Source organism: Rutidosis leptorrhynchoides, chromosome 9 (genome assembly GCF_046630445.1).
Source record: "Rutidosis leptorrhynchoides isolate AG116_Rl617_1_P2 chromosome 9, CSIRO_AGI_Rlap_v1, whole genome shotgun sequence".
NCBI lineage: Eukaryota > Viridiplantae > Streptophyta > Magnoliopsida > Asterales > Asteraceae > Rutidosis > Rutidosis leptorrhynchoides.
This window is the reverse complement of record NC_092341.1, coordinates 46,997,069-47,023,225: the sequence shown is the minus strand read 5'-3', so window position 1 is coordinate 47,023,225 and position 26,157 is coordinate 46,997,069.

Sequence of the window (26,157 nt, the reverse complement as noted above, 5' to 3'; positions counted from 1 at the left end):
AGTTTATCCGACATTGATCAAAGGAATGTCGTGCCCCATAGATAAACTAAGGATTAAGTTCACCAGATTTCAAGCAAGTGCACGGAAGGACATAGAGAGGGCATTTGGTATTCTTCAAGGGCGATTTCATATTTTAAGTCAACCTTCATGGACTTTGAAAGTAAACAAGACGCGAAGAGTAATGGAATGTTGTCTCATTTTACATAATATGATTTTAGAAAACAATGATTAAATGTAAAAAGGTTTATAACCGAGGAAAGAGCAAATCGTGCCCAACGAGTTAGGAATAGAGGACATGATCAAGACATTGTCACAAGAAAAATAAGGGATAGGACGGTGCATGTAACGACCCGACTTCATTAATCCAAAAACACCCTAAAAAAAAAATTCTGGGACAGTACATCTGGACGGCGTCCAGAATTCTGGACGGTGTCCAGTAACGAAGGCTTGGACGGCGTCCAACCTTTTGGGACGGCGTCCCAATGAACTTTCAGGTTCTGATCTCGGGTTCCAATTTACACAAGCGGAAATCCCGCTTCCCGACACTTTTAAACGAAACCCTTTTACTACAAGTCATAATAAGTAAAACTAAGAGATTTCCATCATCAAAACAAGTTTTACAACACCGGGCCCATAAAAGCCCATTTTACAAGTTTCGTTCAAAATACAAGTTTCGACCTTAAGAGTTTAAATTCCAAACGACACCTAGAGCACGGTGTTTGGGGTTAAACTACCCAATCTCGGTCAAACTTCAAAAGCTAATCACCCCAAAGCATCCCCTATCAAAACAAGCGGGAGACCACTAATCCAATTGAATACCTTTGCCTTTATCCAAGCCCGAGCCTAAAAAGATAAACAACGAGAGGGTAAGCTAAAGCTTAGTGAGTGCAATAGTTATACATATACATATATAACCTACTTACTTGCATTACTTACACAATACCGCACACAAGCTAGCAATTTGACAACCATGCAAAACATTATGCATATACCAATACCTGTAATTCACAATGAGTTAGCAATACCAATAGCATATAGTTCACAATTAAATATGCTAATACAAAATTCATACAACCATGGTTAACCAATCGTACTAGGGAACGGTGTTCGTAAAAGACCGTCGGAGTTCATAACATCCATTAGTGTTACTTAAACACCGCGTAATCACTAATCCCCCGGTGATGTCTTGAACAACGCGACTAACTCACCCCCATGACAATGTGACATCTTGAATACCGCGACGATTCCACATGTCAATCAAAACAATGAGTGGTGCCTTGAACACCGCGGCATCCACTCCCATGACAATGTGGTGTCTTAAACACCGCGACAATACCACATGTCAATCAAACAATGAGTAGTGTCTTGAACACCGTGACAATACTACTCGTTACTTAGAATGTGGTGTCTTGAACACCGCGACAATGCCACATTCATACTACACAAATAAATACATTATATATGTACACGCAAAAATATTCCACTCACCTTACGCCTTTGGTGAATTGATAAACCAAGCTCGCAACTTCAAGGTAACGTACCTATTACATTATGCACATATATCAATTATTCATTCAAGTTGGTCAACCAACTTATTCGCCATTGATAATGCTAAAAACGAACATATATTTCATAACATTATTCCTCAAGAAAGACAAGCTTTTAGTTGCAATTGTTCTATTTACAAGCGATATTCGTTTGTATAATAAAAGGTGAAGACAAAAGACAGATTCGACGAATTGAAGACGCAAACGACCAAAAAGCTCAAAAGTACAAAAGACAATCAAAAAGGTTCCAATTATTGATAAGAAACGTCTCGAAATCACAAGAGTACAAGATTCAAAACGCAAAGTACAAGATATTAAATTGTACGCGAGGACGTTCGAAAATCCGGAACCGGGACCAGAGTCAACTCTTAACGCTCGACGCAACGGACTAAAAATTACAAGTTAACTATGTATATAAATATAATATAGTATATAATTAATTATATTAATTATATATATATTATATATATATATTAAAAACCGTCGGCAGAGAAAACTCCAAGGACTGAGCTGTAAAATTAACCTCCGCGACTCGCGGAGTTTGAAGGGGATTTTGCCGCGAGTCGCGGAGCCCCAAATTTCAACTCTGACTATAAAGCAAACCTAATTCTGATCAAATTTCATATTCTATTTTCTCTCTTCTCTATCTATACGATATATATATATATATATAATTTATATTTTAATTTTAATTTTAATTATAATTCTAATAATAAGGGTATGTTAGCGAATATTGTAAGGGTGTAAGTCAAAATTCTGTCCGTGTAACGCTACGCTATTTTTAATCATTGTAAGTTATGTTCAACCTTTTTATATTAATGTCTCGTAGCTAAGTTATTATTATGCTTATTTAAAACGAAGTAATCATGATGTTGGGCTAATTACTAAAATTGGGTAATTGGGCTTTGTACCATAATTGGGGTTTGGACAAAAGAACGACACTTGTGGAAATTAGACTATGGGCTATTAATGAGCTTTACATTTGTTTAACTAAATGAAAGTTTGTTAATGTTAATATAAAGATTTACAATTGGGCGTCCCTATAAATTACCATATACACTCGATCGGACACGATGGGCGGGGTATTTATATGTACGAATAATCGTTCATTTAACCGGACACGGGAATGGATTAATAGCCACTAAAATAATTAAAACAGGGGTGAAATTACATTCAAGGGTAATTGGTGTAATTGTTAACAAAGTGGTAAAACCTTGGTTTACACGCAGTCGATAACCTGGTGTATTCATTAAACAAAGTATTAAAACCTTGTTACAATTCGAATCCCCAATTAGTTGGAATATTTAACTTCGGGTATAAGAATAATTTGATGAGGACACTCGCACTTTATATTTATGACTGATGGACTGTTATGGACAAAAACCAGACGGACATATTAAATAATCCAGGACAAAGGACAATTAACCCATGGGCATAAAACTAAAATCAACACGTCAAACATCATGATTACGGAAGTTTAAATAAGCATAATTCTTTTATTTCATATTTAATTTCCTTTATTTTATATTTAATTGCACTTCTAATTATCGCACTTTTATTTATTGTTATTTAATCGCACTTTTAATTATCGTACTTTTTAATTATCGCAATTTTATTTTATCGCATTTTTATTATTCGCAATTTCATTATCGTTATTTACTTTACGCTTTAATTTAAGTCTTGTATTTATTTTATATTTTACATTAGGTTTTAACTGCGACTAAAATCTTAAAATCGACAAACCGGTCATTAAACGGTAAAAACCCCCCTTTATAATAATAATATTACTTATATATATATATTTGTATTTTTATAAAAGTAAACTAATATAGCGTTGAGCTTTGTTTAAAGATTTCCCTGTGGAACGAACCGGACTTACTAAAAACTACACTACTGTACGATTAGGTACACTGCCTATAAGTGTTGTAGCAAGGTTTAAGTATATCCATTCTATAAATAAATAAATATCTTGTGTAAAATTGTATCGTATTTAATAGTTTTTCCTAGTAAAATATAAACTATTTTGTATACACCTCGTACGACATCAAGTATTTTTGGCGCCGCTGCCGGGGAACTATCTTAAAAGCCGGAAGCGCAACGCTAATATAAAAAAAAAAGATTTTTAGTTACTTTTATTAAAATTCGTTTTTGTAAAAATACGTTTTAAATATTCGAAAATATAAAAAGAAAAACAAAAATATAAGTATTTTTAAGATTTTGTTAAATATTTAAGTTTTATAAGTTTCTTTATTTTTATTTTAGTTTATAAAAATATAAGTTTTATTTTAAAATCTTTTATTTATTTAAAAACAGAAAACAGAAAATAAAAAAAAAAAAAAATAGAAAAACGCGTAAAAATTCAAACCTGTCAGCTGAATTCTGGAACCCCGCGACTCGCGGGGTTTGAAGCATTAAATGCCGCGACTCGCGGAGCCTTTCTGACACACGGACAGGAAACCCTAATCCTGCATTAATTACGGGTTTTAATTAATTATTATTATTATTTAACCTTAATTATTATTATTATTATTATTATTAGTTTTATTTTTACTTTTACTTTTTATTTAATTTATGTATTTAGTATTAATTAGTTTTATTAAATTGTAAAATTAGTAGTTTTATTAAAAAAATAATATAAAAATAATATTTTTATAAAAATTGTACTTTTTACAACTTTTTGTATATTTTTATATTTTGTTCCTTTTTAATCGTTGTAGCGTAATATTTGTATTTTTAGCTCATATTTAATTTTAAACTTAGTTTTTGCTATAGTTATTTTTACTCCTAGATTTTTAGGCTTTGCCGTAGAATTCCTTAAGTGCTTTTTCTTTAGACTAAGATTTAGGTACTTTAGAATTTTGCGACGCCATTTTAAGTTTTAGTTTCTTTTTAAGTTATTTCCATTTGGAATTTAGTTTTTCCTGTAAGCTTTAATATTTTTAGACCTTTTACTATGTATCAATTATCATTCCAATTAGTAATTTCAATTTGCGATTATAATTTTAAGTTAGTTGTAGTAATAAGGTTAGGTTAGTTAAGTATTTTTAAAGTTTTTATAAGTTTCTTTTATTTTTCCGTCACCTTTTATTTTTCAACCATTTTTTCTTTTTCAACCTTTTTCGACGAACTCTTTTTCTCTCTTATTTCTCGCTATTCTAGTTTTTAGGACTTAGAATTTTTTTTTTTTTTTTTTTTTCTACTTCTTATCTAAATTTCTTAAAATTACGAAAATTTATTTTAAGTGGTTAAATTAATAGACATCAAAATTTTCTGGTTCGTAGTAATAGTTGGATTTGTACGTGGACCGGGTTATTGGAGCCAAACAGTCCTCAATTATATTGAGACCAAACGAATCCTGCCCCTCTGCTGCATCTTTTGGCTATTCGAAACGTGGGCAAAATCAGAAAAGTCTATTGATTGGATAACTTATTATAATTTTTCTTTCCTTTTAAAAACTAATAGGATATTCAGTGAATGCACCGAGCAAGACGTTCACCACCTTTTGTACGTTCACCACCTGTAACTAGATCAAGACATCGTTTAACAAATATAACCGCCGTTGATTTTTCTTTAGAATCGTCATCTAGTCAACCAAGTACTTCAGTTCAAATTTCCGATAATCCATTTTTTGAACCTGACCTCACAATTGAGAATCCGGAGAATATTCAGGAACGGTTCATAGATCCTGAACCACTAAACTTTCCTCCGGAGCCACCAATCATTCGAACAGAGATTGTTGAGGAACGAACCATTAAATCAGAATCATCTAGTGATACCGATTCAACAAATTCAATTATGGAGAATCTGGAACCTTTAAGTATGGAAGACCGAATGAGAGCTAAACGCACTGGCCAAGGTCACGCAATTACTCATCCAGACATTAATGCGCCAGATTATGAAATCAAAGGACAAATTCTACACATGGTGACTAATCAATGCCAATTTAGTGGTGCGCCGAAGGAAGATCCAAATGAACATCTACGTACCTTTAATAGGATCTGCACACTATTTAAAATACGAGAAGTGGAGGATGAACAGATATATCTCATGTTATTTCCCTGGACTTTAAAGGGAGAAGCCAAAGATTGGTTGGAATCGTTACCTGAAGGGGCGATTGATACATGGGACGTTTTAATTGACAAATTTCTTAAACAATTCTTTCCTGCATCTAAAGCCGTAAGACTTCAAGCAGAAATTGTTACGTTCACACAGAAGCCAAATGAAACTCTATATGAGGCGTGGACAAGATATGGAAAGTTGTTAAGAGGATGTCCGCAACATGGTTTAGACACCTGTCAAATAGTACAAATATTCTACCGAGGATGCGACATCACTACAAGAAAAGACATAGATATAGCAGCTGGTGGTTCTATTATGAAGAAAACCGAAACTGATGCTTACAAAATTATTGATAACACTGCTTCCCACTCACATGAGTGGCACTAAGAAAAAGATATCATTAGATCATCTAAAGCAGCTAGAGCCGATTCTAGCCATGACTTAGATTCCATTTCCGCAAAGATAGATGCTGTGGAGAGACGAATGGAAAAGATGACTAAGGATATTCACTCAATACGAATTAGTTGTGAGCAGTGTGGAGGACCACATTTGACAAAAGATTGTCTCAGTATTGAATTAACAATGGAACAAAGAGAGAATATTTCATACATAAACCAAAGGCCTGGAAATTATTATCAGAGTAATTATCAACCGCCAAGACCGATTTACAATCAAAACCAGAATTATAACCGAAATATTCCATACAACAACCAACAAGGTCCTAGCAATCAACAAGTATCCAACAATACTTACAATCAGCAAAGACCTAATTTTCAAAACAAACCACCACAACAAACCGATGATAAAAAGCCGAATTTAGAAGATATGATGACAAAGCTAGTTGAAACTCAAACGCAGTTTTTCACATCTCAAAAACAAACTAATGAACAAAATGCTCAAGCATTTAGAAATCAACAAGCTTCTATTCAAAATCTGGAACAAGAAGTAAGTAACCTAGCAAGGTTAATAGGTGAAAGAAAACCGGGAAGTCTACCTAGTGATACAAATGCTAACCCCCGGAATGAAACAGCTAAAGCTATTACCACAAGAAGTGGTACAACACTTAAATCACCTGAAATACCTGTAACTTCTGATGAAACCATTCCTACTCCACAAGAACCACAACCTGATCAAGATAAGGAAAAAGAACCGGTAGTTGAAAAGGTTAATGAAGATAACACAGTTAAGGATAAACCTTATGTTAAACCATACCAACCACCACTTCCTTACCCGAGTAAAATGAAGAAAGAAAAACTTGAAGCCGAGCAATCCAAATTCTTGGATATGTTTAAACAGATAAATGTAAATCTTCCTTTCATTGATGTGATTTCAGGAATGCCAAGATATGCTAAATTCTTGAAAGATCTAATCTCAAATAGAAAGAAAATGGAAGAACTCTCGGCTGTTACTATGAATGCTAATTGTTCAGCAGTGCTGTTGAATAAGATACCAGAAAAACTATCTGATCCAGGAAGTTTCACAATTCCATGTTTTCTGGGTAGTCTTAGTTCAATAGAAGCATTGGCAGACTTAGGTGCTAGTATAAATCTAATGCCGTATTCACTATACGCTAAACTAGACCTTGGAGAATTGAAACCAACCAGAATAAGTATACAACTAGCCGATAGATCAATAAAATATCCTAGAGGGATAATGGAGAACATGCTAGTTAAAGTTGGTACTTTAGTATTTCCAGTAGATTTTGTTGTTTTGGACATGGAAGAAGATTCTCAAGTTCCTCTCATATTAGGAAGACCATTCTTAAACACGGCTAAAGCAATGATAGACGTGTTCGGTAAGAAACTGACCCTAAGTATAGAGGATGAGAGTGTTACCTTTTCAGTTGATAGAGCAATGCAACAACCACAATCTGCAGATGATACATGTTATTATATTCAAACTATAGATGCACATGCAGAATTATTAGAAGAATTTCCAGAATTACAAGGAACAGGAGAATGTTCTTTAGGAGAAGGTAATGAACCAATTGATGAAGCTGAAATATTAGCTACACTTATAGCTAATGGATATGAACCAACAACAGAAGAAATTCAAATGCTAAAAGAAGAAGACAGATATCGATATAAATCATCGATAGAAGAACCTCCGAAATTAGAGTTAAAGCCACTTCCAAACCATTTGGAATACGCTTATTTACATGGTGAATCTGAATTACCTGTAATAATATCGTCTTCTCTTACTGAAAATGAGAAATCACAACTCATTTCTGTGTTGAAAGCTCATAAACCAGCCATTGCATGGAAGATTCATGATATTAAAGGAATAAGTCCTTCGTATTGCACACATAAAATCCTTATGGAAGAAGGTCATAAAACGTATGTGCAACGCCAACGAAGACTAAATCCTAATATGCAAGATGTAGTTAAGAAAGAGATTATTAAACTGCTAGATGCAGGTTTGATATATCCAATCTCTGATAGTCCATGGGTAAGCCCAGTTCAATGTGTGCCTAAGAAGGGTGGCATGACTGTCATTACAAATGAAAAAATGAGCTTATTCCTACTAGGACTGTAACAGGATGGCATGTATGTATTGATTATAGAAAATTAAATAACGCCACCAGAAAAGATCACTTTCCCTTACCTTTCATAGATCAAATGTTGGAAAGATTAGCCGGAAATAGTTACTATTGTTTTCTAGATGGATTTTCCGGATATTTTCAAATTCCAATAGCACCCGAAGATCAAGAGAAAACCACATTCACGTGCCCTTATGGTACTTTTGCTTACAAACGCATGCCATTTGTACTTTGTAACGCCCCTGCAACCTTTCAAAGGTGTATGATGGCGATTTTTCATGACATGATAGAAGAATGCATGGAAGTTTTCATGGATGACTTTTCAGTCTTCGGTGATACATTTAAATCATGTCTAGTTAATCTGGAACGAATGCTAATTAGATGCGAAAAATCAAATCTAGTACTTAATTGGGAGAAATGCCATTTCATGGTTAAAGAAGGCATCGTTCTTGGACATAAAATTTCAAAAGAAGGAATTGAAGTGGATAGAGCTAAAGTAGATGTAATTGCTAAACTTCCACATCCCACCAATGTTAGAGGAGTTAGGAGTTTTCTAGGGCATGCCGGTTTTTACCGACGTTTCATAAAAGATTTTTCTAAAATTGCCACTCCTATGAATAAACTCCTAGAAAAGGATGCTCCATTCATCTTTTCAGATGAATGTATCAAATCTTTTAATATTCTTAAAGAAAAACTCACTAATGCGCCGATCATGATAACACCAAATTGGAATCTACCATTTGAACTAATGTGCGATGCAAGTGATTTTGCAATGGGAGCCGTTTTAGGACAAAGGATTGAAAAACGATTTCAACCTATATATTATGCTAGTAAGACGTTACAAGGAGCACAAACGAACTATACAACTACTGAAAAAGAACTCCTTGCTATTGTCTTTGCTTTTGACAAATTTCGATCATATCTCGTTCTAGCAAAAACGGTGGTCTATACCGACCATTCTGCTCTTAGATACCTATTTTCAAAACAAGATGCTAAACCAAGATTAATCCGTTGGATCTTACTCTTACAAGAGTTTGATATTGAAATCCGAGATAAAAGAGGAGCAGAAAATCTCGCCGCTGATCATCTTTCTCGTCTTGAAAATCCCGAATTAGAAGTTCTAAATGAATCAGCCATACAAGACAACTTTCCTGATGAATATCTATTGAAGATAGATTATAAAGAAATCCCATGGTTTGCAGACTATGCAAACTACTTAGTTTGTGGATTCCTTGAAAAAGGATTATCGTACCAAAGATGAAAGAAATTCTTCAGTGATATAAAACACTATTTCTGGGAAGATCCACATTTGTTTAAAAGTTGTCCCGATGGAATAATACGCCGATGTGTATTTGGAGATGAAGCTAGTAAAATTTTAAACCATTGTCACACAGGACCAACAGGAGGGCATTATGGGCCTCAACTAACAGCAAGAAAAGTTTATGAAGTTGGATTCTATTGGCCTACAATTTACAAAGACGCACACCTTCTTTGCAAATCCTGTGATGCATGTCAAAGGGCCGGAAAAATAAGTCAACGTGATGAAATGCCACAAAATGTCATCCAAGTATGTGAAGTATTTGACATTTGGGGTATTGACTTTATGGGTCCATTTCCAAAATCTCATAATAATCTATATATACTCGTAGCCATTGATTATGTATCTAAATGGGCGGAAGCACAAGCTCTCCCAACTAACGATGCATGAGTTGTAGTCAACTTTTTAAAACGTCTTTTTGCAAGGTTTGGAACACCGAAAGCTTTAATAAGTGATCGGGGTACTCATTTCTGTAATAATCAACTTGAGAAAGTTCTTAAAAGATATGGAGTAACTCATAAAATCTCCACCGCATATCATCCACAAACAAGTGGACAAGTTGAAAATACCAACCGAGCTTTAAAACGTATTCTAGAGAAAACCGTAGGATCAAATCCGAAGGAATGGTCCATTAAATTGGAGGATGCACTCTGGGCTTTTAGAACAGCCTACAAAACTCCAATTGGAACCACACCTTTTAGACTTGTTTATGGAAAAGCATGTCATCTTCCAGTAGAAATTGAACACAAAGCATTTTGGGCTTTGAAGACATGTAATCTTGATTTACATGAAGCCGGACGTCTACGATTAAGTCAACTAAACGAATTAGAAGAATTAAGACATGAAGCATACGAAAATTCGTTAATCTATAAAGAATGAACGAAGAAATGGCATGATAAAAGAATCAGAAGTTCAAAAGAATTTAAAGAAGGAGACAGAGTTCTTCTTTTCAATTCACGATTCAAGCTATTTCCTGGAAAATTGAAATCAAGATGGTCTGGACCATTCATAGTCAAAAGAGTTTTCCCATACGGAACGATAGAATTGATAAATTCAAATGGGATTGAATTTAAAGTTAATGGTCACAGAGTTAAACATTACATACATGGTCCGATGGAAGTCGACAACGAAGTTAATCACAATTTCGACACCACAGCTAACTAAGTGTGGGGAGAATCAAGTCTTTAAAGGATAATATGTATTTCTGTTAGAGTTAGATTGTTTGTTTTCGTGTAGTTCTCGAAAATGGAACACGTATGGTCTTTCCCTAGCAGACCCTAAAGAACTAGTCTTCTCCCCCCATTCTGAATTTTTATTTTTTTTAGGTTTTTACGAAATGAAGACTGCCTGTGAACTAAACCATGGTCTAATGCTACACGCTTTGATCACTAAACGTAATAATGACATACTACCGAGTGAATTAGTATCAGTAATCAGAGAAAGAATGGACGGAGTTAGAAAAGAATCCAGATGCGAAGATAATAAGTTACAATTTGGTAAAGGAAAATCAAAATCCACAGCGAAAAGAAGAGCACGACACCTAGAAAGATGTCACAAATGCGGAAAATGGTCACATGGAGGTAAATGTTCAAATAATCAAACCTATTCAAATACCGAATTTGTTACTTTATGCAGAGACGGACCGTTCATATGTTTAGAAGAAAAGACACTGAATGCTCGAGGTTACGCCTATATAGCCATGGAAAACCAATTAAACTGACTATCTTATGAATGGAATAGATCATATAACTAAGAAATCTATTTCACAGGTATGTCTGTACAGTTTTTATTTTTATTTTTATTTTTAACCTTTTGATAATAAACGCTAATTTGTTCGCTAAAAAGTATTAAATTGGTATTGAATAAAATTAGGTTTGGCGACCGAAATTATTGATATCATTCAAAAATTTATTACATCACTGCGAAATTTAACGTTTATTCTTAAGGTATAAATATCTTTAATCAATCAACCCAAAATATTTCAAAAATTCGTCATGAGTTAAATTAGGTCTTGGAACCGAAATTACTTTACCGAAAAGAGGGGCGCATATTTTTGATAATATTTGATTGATTAAAGTGGGATAAAAAGACAAAAAGATTTTTAATTTTATTTTTACCATATTTTAAAAATTAATATTTAAATCTTAAATTAATATTGTAAACTTTGTAAAAACAATATATTTAAAATTGTAAATATTTGAAAAATTAATATAAGTTTGATATTTATAATATGAATTTTTAAATTAAGTTTGGTGTGAATTTTTAATTTTTAAAATATTAATTTTTAATTTTATGCATTTTAAATTTTAAGTTTGGTGTGAATTTTTAATATTAATTTTGAATTTTATATTTAAGTTGTGTGAATTTAAAAACAAAAATTTACTTTATCTCATTAAGTTAAGAATATGATTTTTAAAATTCGTCGTAAGTTGAAGACTAGGTCTTTGAACCGAAATTACTTTACCCAAGGGAGGGACGAGAACTTTTATTATCATTATTTTTAATCTTATTAATTTAAAGTATGCCAAAAACATTAAAAAACCCAAAAATCTTAGCTTTTAAAACAATCGCTACAAAAAGACAAATTTTAAAATTTTGTCGAGGGACGGACTAGGACATCGATCCGAAACGACCTCGTCCTAAATAACAAGGGAAACAAAATTTTAAAATTAAGTACTTAATTGTTTCAAAAGTTAATGATTATAAAAAAAAAAAAAAAAAAAAGAGCAAACTCCGCGACTCGCGGAGTTTGGAGCCTAAATCTCCGCGACTCGCGGAGGGATCAAAACCCAGAAAAAAAAATAATAAACACCCGAACTGATCAGCTCCCACACCCAAAAACACCCAAAAACACTGCGAAAAGAGCTGCGCAAAAACACGAAAAAAACCCCCCAAAATCACAATTTTTAACCGTTAATCACCAAATCTTTTGCTAAAATCATGTTGAGAAGGATGCTATCTAAGAATTACTCAAGAAAAACGGTAAATTTCTACACCTAAACACCATTTAATCCGAAATTTGGTGTTCTTGAGCTATTTTTTCCCCAATTTGATTTTGATGCTTTTTAGTGTAATTAAGCTTAAATTGTTTATGTATTATGCTTGTATAACCTAGATTGATGCTGTTTAACATGATTAGAAGCCTTAAACTTCAAATTTTGAATAATCTAGGGTTTGTGTTCTTGAGCAATTTGGAGCTTTTTGATATAAACAGGTTATGGCCGATTTTTGTCATGAATTGTTGCTAAATTGAGTAGTGTAACATGTCTAGGTAGTTAAATGATCCAAACTTTGAGCCTAAACATGATTTTGAGAATTAAAGTGGACTTTTTCAAGTCTAAAATTCATGACCTTGATTTTTGAAAGATAATGCCATTTGAGACTTGTTTGATTGCTAGTAATGATTATTTTGACATGTTATTTGAGTTGAATGCTTATGAACTTGGCGAAAATTTTCGTATATGCTTATTTGAAAAAGTGTAGATTTGATAAAAATGTGAAAATAAGCTTAAGTTTGATATAAATTGATAATGTCATTGTAATTATTTTGATTGATGATTTTGCTGACACTAATGCATATTTGGATGCACAAAATTTGTGTTTGATGTGTTTTGCAGAATGAAAGGGGTGAATCTTCATCCCAAGCCCGCAATGCTCCTGCTGAGAATTTGGAACAACAGGAGGTGGATAACTACTACAAGCAGGATGTACCTCATCCAGTCATGACCTTTTCCGATATGCATTTGGAAGAGTTGCACCCGAACCTGAGATTTGACAGACTTTGGATAGATTATCCAAAATATCAACGGGGTTTGCATACCTTCATTCTAAGGTTGTTGAGGTACCGAGGGTCATAGAATGGGGACCCTTAGAAGCTGTAGAATTGGCCGGGCCAATTAGGGAATTACTTGTACAGAGGTATGGTAATTCTTCTTTTAATGACTGGATATGTTTATTCACCATACGCAGACCTGTATATAAAGTATGGTGTGAAGAGTTTTTATGTAGTATAGAGTTGAATGATCGGGTAGCTAGTTTAACCGATCGTTCTTTTATTAGATTTTTGTTAGGCGGTTCGATGCGCCACATGTCTTTACTGGACATGGCTCAGGCTTTACGTATATATACGCCTGAGGAGTTAGCGTCTGCCGATTGTAGAGGATTGATACTAAACGGTAGAAAGATAGATGAGAATTTTGATACACACGGTGTGTGGAGTCAAATGACAAGCCATCACCGTTTCAAAGGGGGAAACTACTCTTATTTGGATATAGATAGAGCCGAATTAAGAGTGATACATAGGTTTTTAGCTAATTTGATTACACAAAGGGGTAAGAACAAAGAAAAAGTAAATGAACAAGATTTGTTTTACCATATGTGTATTCGAGACCCACAAAGCGCTGTAAGTATACCATATTGTGTGGGTTATTATTTATCAGCTATGGTTCGGGGGATGCGACCACATAGCATAATAGGAGGTGGTATTTTTATTACTTTGATTGGTGAATATCTCGGTGTGGATATAAGTCGGGGGGGATTATTACTAGAAGAGCCAGAACCCCGCGATACTATAGGTTTAAATGTATACCATGGTGCGAAAGTTTTGAAGCGGCGAAATAACGCCGCAGTACGATACCATGGTAGACATCCACAGGTGGAGAGAAACCAGCAGCAAGGTAATGTAGGAGGGGGGAATGAGATGCAAGAAATGCATAGGTTTATAGCTTCTCAGGAATACGAAAATGCTAGACAGAGAGCATTTGAAGATTGGCAAGTTCATCAGAACCAGATCATAGCTCATTGCCAACATATAGGTAGAAACTATATTCCTACACCGAAACCCGTCTTCCCTCCTTGGTCGATAGAGATGCAGCCACCATATCCTACGTATGACCCTGCCGAAGCATTCTATAGCACTTACGGTTATGCCTGGAACCCCTATTGGTACCAATATCATCCTTAGTTTACTTATTATTTTTTTTTTATTTTGTAATTTGTAATTATTGATACATTTAATATTTTTGTTAATATTGTAATCATTTTTATAATTATCTAACTTTTATTCTTAGATTTTAATAATTTTTGAATGTGGGGTAATATACCAAACTTCAAAAATATGTATATATGTTTGCAGTTTATCTTATGTACACAACAGGGTAAAACAACGCATTTTCAAAGACTGGCATTAAGTTCAGCAAAAGCAACTAATTTTGACGACAAGATGCAAAATATATGTGAAATAACAACAAGACGGAATGAACAAATGATGTGCACCATTTATCATTCAGCAAACAAACGCCAATATATTTGGAAACTTTGGTAAAATTTAATCATTTTCACACAAATCTCCCTCAATAATTTAAATTGTTACTGATTTCTTGCAAATGAGGGCATTGCAAGATATTAAGTGTGGGAAGGGGTTAAATTCTTTCGGATTTTAAAATTTTTTACTTTATACACTTGGTTATCATTAAAAATACTAGTAAAGCAGTAGTTGTATTAGAATCTAGTGCTCTCTGATAAAAAAGAACAGCCCTAGTCTTATATACTGACTACCCAATTCTAGTAAAATTTTTCAAAATTTTCAATTAAATGAATTCAAATCATGTTTATACATATTTATGAACGATAAAACTAGGTTTTAAACACCGAAATTATTGTTATCTCAGAAAGAACATAAATTAAGAAACAAACTAAAATGTCAAAATTCATTTAAAAATGGAATAGAGGACGATAAAAAGGAAAATAAAAGCCAAGTGTGGGAAAATTTACCAAGTTATTTTAAACATATGTCACATATATCTGTAACAAATAACTGAAAATACTTTTGCTTTGGACTAAACTAAACTGTTTTATCCGATGAAAGAAAAGAAGAGATGGATCTACACGATGAATCAATTCCATCATTAAAAGGAAGTAAAGTCTTCCGAAAAAGACACGCGCTTCTTGATTTAGGTCATGAAGTTGTCGTCCAGACCAGCTGTAGGTTGACGAAAAATCTAGAAAAGTCATCACTAAAATCCGCAGGAAATCCACGGACCTCAGCATTAAACAGGGTCGCCAAGTGGTCAGATTTATCCTAACCATGAGAAGGATTTATCTCGTACAATGGGGGGGCACCATGCAAATTAGCTGGATAAGACTAATGAATCAGATCTCCAGAAAGGATAATCTCCTTAAAGATTAAAAATCAGCTTTTAAGACTTATATTACTCAATCCTAGAGATTGACCTTAAAGATTGAGAATTACAAACTCATGGAATTCGATGATATCTAAACTCGAGCTTAAACGAGAAAATATTTTGATCAAAATTATAAACCGATTTGTTTTCTGAAAACCCTATTTTCAATGCGTTCATTACCATTGAACGTAAAATCCTAGGAATTCACCTGAAATTCATTAGGTCACCTGAACCAAATCGGGTGTCAACCGTAAGAACGGTGGTTGCATAGCATGGTCAAAGACAGGACCTTGTGCCAGACCGAAAAATTATAAGGGTGAGCTTTACTATTGCTCCTACCAAGGATAGTAATTGTGTCCGACACGTTATAGACCATAATCAAAAGCATGTCACGGGACATTGCCTTAACAGTTGCTTGTTCAACGCTTTCCTTTACAACCGGACGGTAGTTTACCGAAAGGTAATATACGGGACAAGTAAACTGGACGTGTTGCTTTCCAAATACAAGGTTAGCAAGTGGGTGACACAAAACCGCAAGTTTTGAGCTAAAATTTTCAAATCTGAAACCCACCAAACCCACAAAAATATTTTGCAAACACCGGTAAAGGGTTATTCCGGAAAACTTATCTAGGGTAAAAACTAGATTTAATTTTCAAAAGATCAAATGTTTTCATAAAGATCCAATTTCCTTAATGGATCTAAATTTTTATAGTCATGTGGGACTGTAAACCATATCGTTACTACCATTGTTTATACCGCCGTATAGAAATCACTGATGTACAAAGTGTGAAGAATAAAGAAGTGATTCTAGTATTTCAAGACAATATTGCTTGAGGACAAGCAACGCTCAAGTGTGGGAATATTTGATAATGCTAAAAACGAACATATATTTCATAACATTATTCCTCAAGAAAGACAAGCTTTTAGTTGCAATTGTTCTATTTACAAGTGATATTCGTTTGTATAATAAAAGGTGAAGACAAAAGACAGATTCGACGAATTGAAGACGCAAACGACCAAAAAGCTCAAAAGTACAAAAGACAATCAAAAAGGTTCCAATTATTGATAAGAAACGTCTCGAAATCACAAGAGTACAAGATTCAAAACGCAAAGTACAAGATATTAAATTGTACGCGAGGACGTTCGAAAATCCAGAACCGGGACCAGAGTCAACTCTTAACGCTCGACGCAACGGACTAAAAATTACAAGTTAACTATGTATATAAATATAATATAATATATAATTAATTATATTAATTATATATATATTATATATATATATTAAAAACCGTCGGCAGAGAAAACTCCAAGGACTGAGCTGTAAAATTAACCTCCGCAACTCGCGGAGTTTGAAGGGGATTTTGCCGCGAGTCGCGGAGCCCCAAATTTCAACTCTGGCTATAAAGCAAACCGAATTCTGATCAAATTTCATATTCTATTTTCTCTCTTCTCTATCTATACGATATATATATATATATATAATTTATATTTTAATTTTAATTTTAATTATAATTCTAATAATAAGGGTATGTTAGCGAATATTGTAAGGGTGTAAGTCAAAATTCTGTCCGTGTAACGCTACGCTATTTTTAATCATTGTAAGTTATGTTCAACCTTTTTATATTAATGTCTCGTAGCTAAGTTATTATTATGCTTATTTAAAACGAAGTAATCATGATGTTGGGCTAATTACTAAAATTGGGTAATTGGGCTTTGTACCATAATTGGGGTTTGGACAAAAGAACGACACTTGTGGAAATTAGACTATGGGCTATTAATGAGCTTTATATTTGTTTAACTAAATGAAAGTTTGTTAATGTTAATATAAAGATTTACAATTGGGCGTCCCTATAAATTACCATATACACTCGATCGGACACGATGGGCGGGGTATTTATATGTACGAATAATCGTTCATTTAACCGGACACGGGAATGGATTAATAGCCACTAGAATAATTAAAACAGGGGTGAAATTACATTCAAGGGTAATTGGTGTAATTGTTAACAAAGTGGTAAAACCTTGGTTTACACGCAGTCGATAACCTGGTGTATTCATTAAACAAAGTATTAAAACCTTGTTACAATTCGAATCCCCAATTAGTTGGAATATTTAACTTCGGGTATAAGAATAATTTGATGAGGACACTCGCACTTTATATTTATGACTGATGGACTGTTATGGACAAAAACCAGACGGACATATTAAATAATCCAGGACAAAGGACAATTAACCCATGGGCATAAAACTAAAATCAACACGTCAAACATCATGATTACGGAAGTTTAAATAAGCATAATTCTTTTATTTCATATTTAATTTCCTTTATTTTATATTTAATTGCACTTCTAATTATCGCACTTTTATTTATTGTTATTTAATCGCACTTTTAATTATCGTACTTTTTAATTATCGCAATTTTATTTTATCGCATTTTTATTATTCGCAATTTCATTATCGTTATTTACTTTACGCTTTAATTTAAGTCTTGTATTTATTTTATATTTTACATTAGGTTTTAACTGCGACTAAAATCTTAAAATCGACAAACCGGTCATTAAACGGTAAAAACCCCCCTTTATAATAATAATATTACTTATATATATATTTGTATTTTTATAAAAGTAAACTAATATAGCGTTGAGCTTTGTTTAAAGATTTCCCTGTGGAACGAACCGGACTTACTAAAAACTACACTACTGTACGATTAGGTACACTGCCTATAAGTGTTGTAGCAAGGTTTAAGTATATCCATTCTATAAATAAATAAATATCTTGTGTAAAATTGTATCGTATTTAATAGTTTTTCCTAGTAAAATATAAACTATTTTGTATACACCTCGTACGACATCAGCCATTCTAGTGCCATTCGGCCCATAGTGCAAACGTGACCCCATTTGCACCATTCATTCTAACACTAGGTCGGGATTATGTCATACCCTTACCAATACTTCAATTATGGTATTAATACACCCTTTAACACAAGGTTATCACATTTTCACACCCATTAACACACTTAGGTCATCAAAGACTCATTTGACCCATTTCAACGTTAACACGCTCATTTGGGTCACTAACAAACCCAAATACACCCATTCACTTTAAACACTAAATGTGCTAGTGATTTACTAACATTTAAGACCCATAAACACAACTTAACATTTCAAAACCCTAGGTTAGTCGTCTTTGAGTCCTCATGACCCAAACTTACCCAAAAACCCCTAAATCACTAGCAAATGGGTTTTATGCTCATCTATAACCCAAACCCTAACCCATTAAACAATTTAAAACACTGAAATCAAGGTTAAGACTTACCACTACAATCAAAGTGTAGCTAGTGAGTAGAAGAACAACTTTAATACTCGAGCTCTAACTCGAAACAAGCTTCTTCCTCTTCGACTTGAGCTTTCTCACATAAGAATCACACACTCTCTCTAGAATTCAAGTGGAAGAGGTGTGGTGGTTGTAGATGGAGCAAATGATGCTCCAAAAACTGATCTTGGGCTTTAAATTCGGCCCCCATGTGAAATTACCAAAATACCCATTTAAATCTAAAAACAAAACAGCTGGCCCGCCAGTTCATTTGGACGGTGTCCAAACTCCATGGACGGCGTCCAGTCCTTCACACTGGGACGGCGTCCCACCCATCTGGACGGCGTCCCAACCACCTGGGAAAACAGGATCTTACAACTCTCCCCCACTTGAACCGGATTACGACCTCGCAATCCAAGCAGCATGACAAGCAAGAAGATACACTAAAACAAACTCTTCGGGCTCCCAAGTGAACTCGGAACCTATACTACGACGCCATTTAACTTTAAAAGTTCTCACCTCCTTATTCCTCAATCTTTTGACCTTCTCGTCGAGTATGGCAATCAGCTCCTCAACGTACTCTAACATGATGTTTAGCTCAATCTCGTCTAAGGGCACCCATGATGAATCATCCGCAAGACACTTACGGAGATTGGAAACATGAAATGTATTATGGATCTCCGCAAGCTCTTCGGGTAATTCCAAACGATACACAACTTCACCAACTCGATATAAAATTTTAAATGGCCCAATAAACTGAGGAGCTAACTTTCCCCGTTTTCGAAATCGAATGACACCTTTTCATGGCGAAACTTTAAGCATCACCATGTCACCTTCTTGAAACTCAATCGGTCGCCTACGTTTGAAGGCATACGCTTTTTGTCGATCTTGAGCCTTTTTCAAATGAGCCCGAATCATATCAATCTTGCTATTCATCTCTAAAACCAAATCGGTACTCCCGATTTCTCTTTGACCCACTTCACCCCAACAAATCGGGGTTCGACACCTATGCCCATAAAGCATCTCATATGGTGGCATCCCGATATACTAGTATGATAACTATTATTGTACGAGAATTCCACCAAAGGTAAGTGCTCATCCCAACTACCACCGAAATCAATAATACACGCCCGTAACATATCCTCCAAAGTTTGATTCGTACATTTGGTTTGACCGTCCATTTGAGGATGGTATGCCGTGCTCAATTTCAATTGTGTACCCATATCTTCATGAAACTTTTCCCAAAACCGAGATGTGAAACGGGTATCTCGATCCGAAATAATAGATATAGGAACCCCGTGTCTCGATATCACCTCCTTGATAAATAACTTAGACAAAGCCTCCGATGATATCTGATAATGCTAAAAACGAACATATATTTCATAGCATTATTTGTGACGACCCGAAAATTTCTGATCAAATTTAAACTTAATCTTTGTATGATTAACATTTCTGACGCGATAAGCAAAGTCTATAAAACTGAATCTAAAAATTTTTGAACTTCTTTCATATATTCAAATACCTTTCGGTTGTTTTCGATGATTCGCGAACAATTATATGTAAATAGATACATATATACTATAACTTGAAAAGGTAACAATGTATTAATTGTTTGATACCGTACATTAAACTTATTGGTTTAAATATCTATTTGAATATATATGATAAGTTGAAATATTTATTATTAAAATTTATTTATAAATAACTTCCAATGTGTATTTAAAAACTGATTTATGTATATTAAAAAGATATATACATATATATAATTTCAAGTTATTTAGTAAACTATAGTAACATTCGTTTATTGATTCGATTGATATTTAGATAAGTTAACTAAAGCATTTAAGATGAACCAGTAAAACACTAATTTACTACAGTATTTTCAAATTGCTATAGTACCCAAAATGCTACAGTGTTTTCGAAAATCACTATTTTAAAATGTATTTTAACAAATAGCGAGACGATGATTTATAGATGTAAATGACCAAAACACTCAAATGTATAAGTTATATTTTGAGTGATATAATTTAGGGATAATTTAAGGCTATATTTTGACTAAGGTACGTGTCTCAAAATATAATGTACAAGTTTTCTCAGCGTACGAAGGGACATTCGAAAAACCGGAACCGGGACATAAGTCGAGTGACGACGTACGACTTATCGAAACAAAAATTTCAAATCAACTATGCACGAGAATAAAATATAATATATAATTAATTAATTTAAATTATATATTATATATATTATAAAAATATGTCGACGAGCTAGTTGCCAAAACATTGTGAGCTGGAAAAGTTTCCCATGCGATCGCATGGGAATTACACTGCCCAGCCATGCGATCGCATGGCAGTGCAAATCAGGCCAGGTCTATAAAGCTCGCAAGTTTTGTTCGAATATATTTATTTTTTTTCTCAAAATCTCTCTGTCTCTCAAATATATATATATATATATATATATATATATATATATATATATATATATATATATATATATATATATATATATATATATATTATTAAGATTAATATTATTATTATTAATCTTATTATTTTTATTTTTATTAGTAATATTATTAGTATTATACATAAAATACTACGACGAGGTTATGTCCAAACGATTTCAAAACAAGTTTACGAGCAAGCTAGAGTTAAGGAAATTATGAGTTATTGCCAAGGAGGTTATGGGTAATGTTCGGGGGTATATTTGTGAATCAAACCTAGTGTTTATCATCTCCGTTACGTCTACGTACTTTTCTACAATATTAAATCTCAATATTGATACGTTGAGATCTATGGTTATTCGATACTCTGAGTTTCGATCACATTACGATAAACGACTTTATATGCTGATAAGGTGAGTTTCATTTGCACCCTTTTTAAATGATTTTGCAATATATATTTTTGGGCTGAGAATACATGCACTTTATTTTAAACAATGGACACAAGTACATACTAAATTCTATACTGAGTTTAAACCGAAAATCCCTTAGCTTTGGTAACTAGTAACTGCCAGTTATAAGAACTGGTGGGCGCGAGTAGTAGTATATGGATCCATAGGGCTTGACATCCCCGTCTGTTCCAGGTATAGAAACCCTAGCCTAAACTATAAAACAGACGTATGCTATTTGAGTTTAGTACACGATGGTTTGCGTGTATTGTACATGTTGGTTGCATGTATGTTAAAACAGGGGTACTTATTATAACGTTAAAGTTTAGTTACCAGGGTGCTCAATTTCGTAGAATATTTTGATAAACGTTTCTGGATGAAACAACTGAAATCTTGTGGTCCATCTTTATATACAGATTATACGAAACATTAAAACTATGAACTCACCAACCTTTGTGTTGACACTTGTTAGCATGTTTATTCTCAGGTTTCCTAGAAGTCTTCCCCTGTTTGCTTATATGTTAGACAAGCTATGTGCATGGAGTCTTACATGGCATATTTATCAAGGAAACGTTGCATTCACCAAATCATCACCATGTATGTTATTTCGACTGCATTGTCAATGGAAGTACTATTGTAAACTTATTTACGGTGATTGTCTATATGTAAAAATCATCAGATGTCAAAAACCTTTGATTTAAATATTCATTTATGGTGTGCCTTTTCAAAAGAATGCAATGTTTACAAAACGTATCATATAAAGGTCAAATACCTCGCAATGAAATCGATGAATGACGTGTTCGTTCATATGGATTTGGACCGATCGTCACAGTTGGTATCAGAGCCAGGTTCTAGCGAACCAGGTCTTGCATGAGTGTGTCTAACTGATAGTTGTTAAGATGCATTAGTAAGTCTGGACTTCGACCGTGTCTGAATGTTAAAAGTTTTGCTTATCATTTCTTGTCGGAAATTACATGCTTATCATTCTTAAGTCTAGACTCTTTTTATTGCATTGATTGCATGAATAGTGTATAGACAAAATTCATACCTTAGCGTATCTGTTACTATAAACTTTGACTGCCATCTTCCGAAAATTTCTCCGTAATTTACGGAATTTTGGTATTATATATAAATATGTAAATTATGTATTGAAGAGTACCAATCTAAATTCTATAATCTATTTCATATCAAAAATCATATATCTAATTATACAAGATGGATCCCGTATCCAATTCAAATTCCTTAAATTCCGACAGCTATTCCGATATGGATATTCACCTGAACTCTGAAGAAAGTGTAACCGGAATGGATCAACCAATCAGCCATCACCTATTCCGGATGAATTGGGGATGGGTTCGTAGCCTACTTAATCATTGGAGACAAGAAGAAGGTGATCCCTTCCATCCACCACATTCACCTCTTGGCGAAGAACCTGAAGCACTTACCGGCGAACCTATTCGTAATACTATTTTCTCTCTCATTTCCAGAGTATCTCATCATGATTATATATTATCTCACATTCTAAATCTTATTCGTCCGCTCGTCCGAACCACCGATCATCCCTGTATAATAGAAGAAGTCAACGAGCTTCGCGCTCGGGTAGTGGCTTTGGAGAATATGGTGCGAAGGTTACAAACACCAGTAGCAGCACCAGCAGCATAACCAGTACCACCATCATCAACAACAACAACAGTACCATTACCACCACCAACAACCACATCCGCATCCCACACCTCAATATCACATCTAAAAACTGTACTTCGGATATCAACATCATACGCACCGTAGATACCAAGGAGTGCCAACAACAATAAATGATGAAGTACTGATTCATAACTTCATCGAAGAAATATTCTACGGTGATTATGTAATCTCTAAAATCTTAGAGATTATTTATCCCAGTTCTAACCGTAAATCAGATAAATAGAAGGAAGAATAGAAACCCTGACAAGAATGATGCGTAAGGTACAAACTAGACTTGTTTTACCAACAGCATCAATAGTACCCTTAGCCTCACCAGCACAGTTAGTGCTGTCAACATCATTAGAATCATCAGCACCTCTAACATCACAAGCTCTGCCGGTTCAAGAAAGCACCGTGGATATTATTACAAGTCAACAACGCGTATATTTGTATCAATGAGTTATGAAATATTAACCCATTTCCTCTGAAGAATTTATATGTATATCTTATATATATTTTAAAACCATCATAAATCTTTTCGTACTAAGCTATTAAGTATGAATTGAAAAAGGGTAAATACTACTCGGTTAAATTCATATTACTAATATGCTATGATGTACATCCTTCTTTAACAACTTAACCATTGTTAACTACAATCTCTGTTTCAACTTAGTGAATTCCATTTCATAATAAACCAAGTGTATTATTCAATTACATAATTGATTTTACATTTTCATTTTCGATGTACTCGAAACTTTCTAGAAAACATCATTCGTACCTTGCGAAGTTAGCAAGAGTTCCATGAGCACCAACATGATTCACTGAGAAAATATCAATAAGACTGAGTATTGATTACATTAGTGAAATACTCCGTAAAGATTATTAAATCTTTAATGTTTTAGAGATTATTCATTTCTAATTCAAGTCAAAAATCAAATTAGCTTAATATGATATTAACTCATCAAATCTGTATTACATCTGAAGAAAATATACATACATATATTTTCATAAAGACGGTAATAAAAATTCTTTTGTACAAAATATTACTTGTGAAATCTTTAACGGGTAGGTAATTCCCGGGAAACATATAAGTTCACAATTAATATGTTATACTGTACATTCTTCAACTTTGATTCAAAAAAATTATTAACTATGCTCACAGCGATATACAATCGTTTCCATACAAATTCAATTACATATTTTGATGTTGACGGATCAGAATCCAAGTCAAGATTTAACGGGTGACATCATTCTTAGATCTCTACATCTTTCAAAGATATACTTTGACTTCAAAAATGTGAAAGATCCTTTAGCATTGTTATTACTGAAAATAACCTTGCAATTTCTTTTCAAAGTATCCAGCATTATCAACCGTTCAACCAGTCAACGACGACCTTTCAGACTTATAACTTTGGCATATATATTTTTGTTATCGGGGAATCTTTCATGTTCCGCCACATTAGCAGTAAATTTACCAAACAACTTTATTAATCCTTGACCTTTCAAAAAAAATCCTTATACTCATTGAAACTGTATCATGTACTCATCCACATCTTGTAACGGCAATTGCCATACCAACTATCGGGAATTAGCAATCAGTATCTTGAAATCTTGTAGCACGTCTACACCAACAGTTATATGTGTACATATAACGTCTACCTCCTGGACTTACATACTTCGAATGTGAAGTTTCTAAAAAAAAAACACCCCAAACTACGAAACTAGTTCTCCGAATTTTGGAAAAATGTTGATGAAGCAGCAAAAACTGTAAATGACCATAACAGTCAAAAGTTTGATGATAAAGAATAGTATGGTGGTAAAGCAGAGAAAAAGAGAAGGTTTGGAATTGAAAAACGGATTGAGCAGACCATGAAGGAGGATGTGGACAAATCACAAAGACTAAATCTACCTTCAAAGAATCCAAATGATTCAGAGTCTGCTGAAATCATTAGCGAATACCTTGCTCCTTACTCTAAAACCTTTGCGGACAATATTCTTCATCATCATCTGATCTTAAATATTCTAAGATATCATAGTATCTCCCATTATAAATATCCTCCATATTTCTGAAGATATTTTTCGAAACCATTCTTATCTGAAATCATTACCTCTTCGCACTATCTGTGTTACATCATAAAAGAAACTATTTTAGTTTCTAAAATCCGAAAAATTCAAAAAAAAATGGATGTTTTGAAGTAATGTTGGGAACTGAAGCATGAGTTAGTATAATATAATGACACTTGATCAACGTGATTATATTACAGTAAGTCATGTTGAGTTTCTAATGGAACGTGACAAAGGTTCACAGATCACACCCTCATCATAAACCATGTTACATAACTCTTTCATTCTATATAATCTCTAAATATATCAAGAAAATATATTTCTTGATGATTCGGTCTTTTTCGGATATTCTGGTAATTTGACAAGTCAGATTGTGCCATTACCGTTTCTTTCTTAGAACATTAATTATGTTTATTCTGAAATTCATACCTACGAATTCTGGACCATTATTCGCTTGACTTAAGGTCGGGAAGAGAAAATGAAAGCATGAAGCTCCGAAATATAATGAAGAACATAAAGCCCGATAACAACCCCAAAATTACAAACCGTGTATATCAATGCGTATAG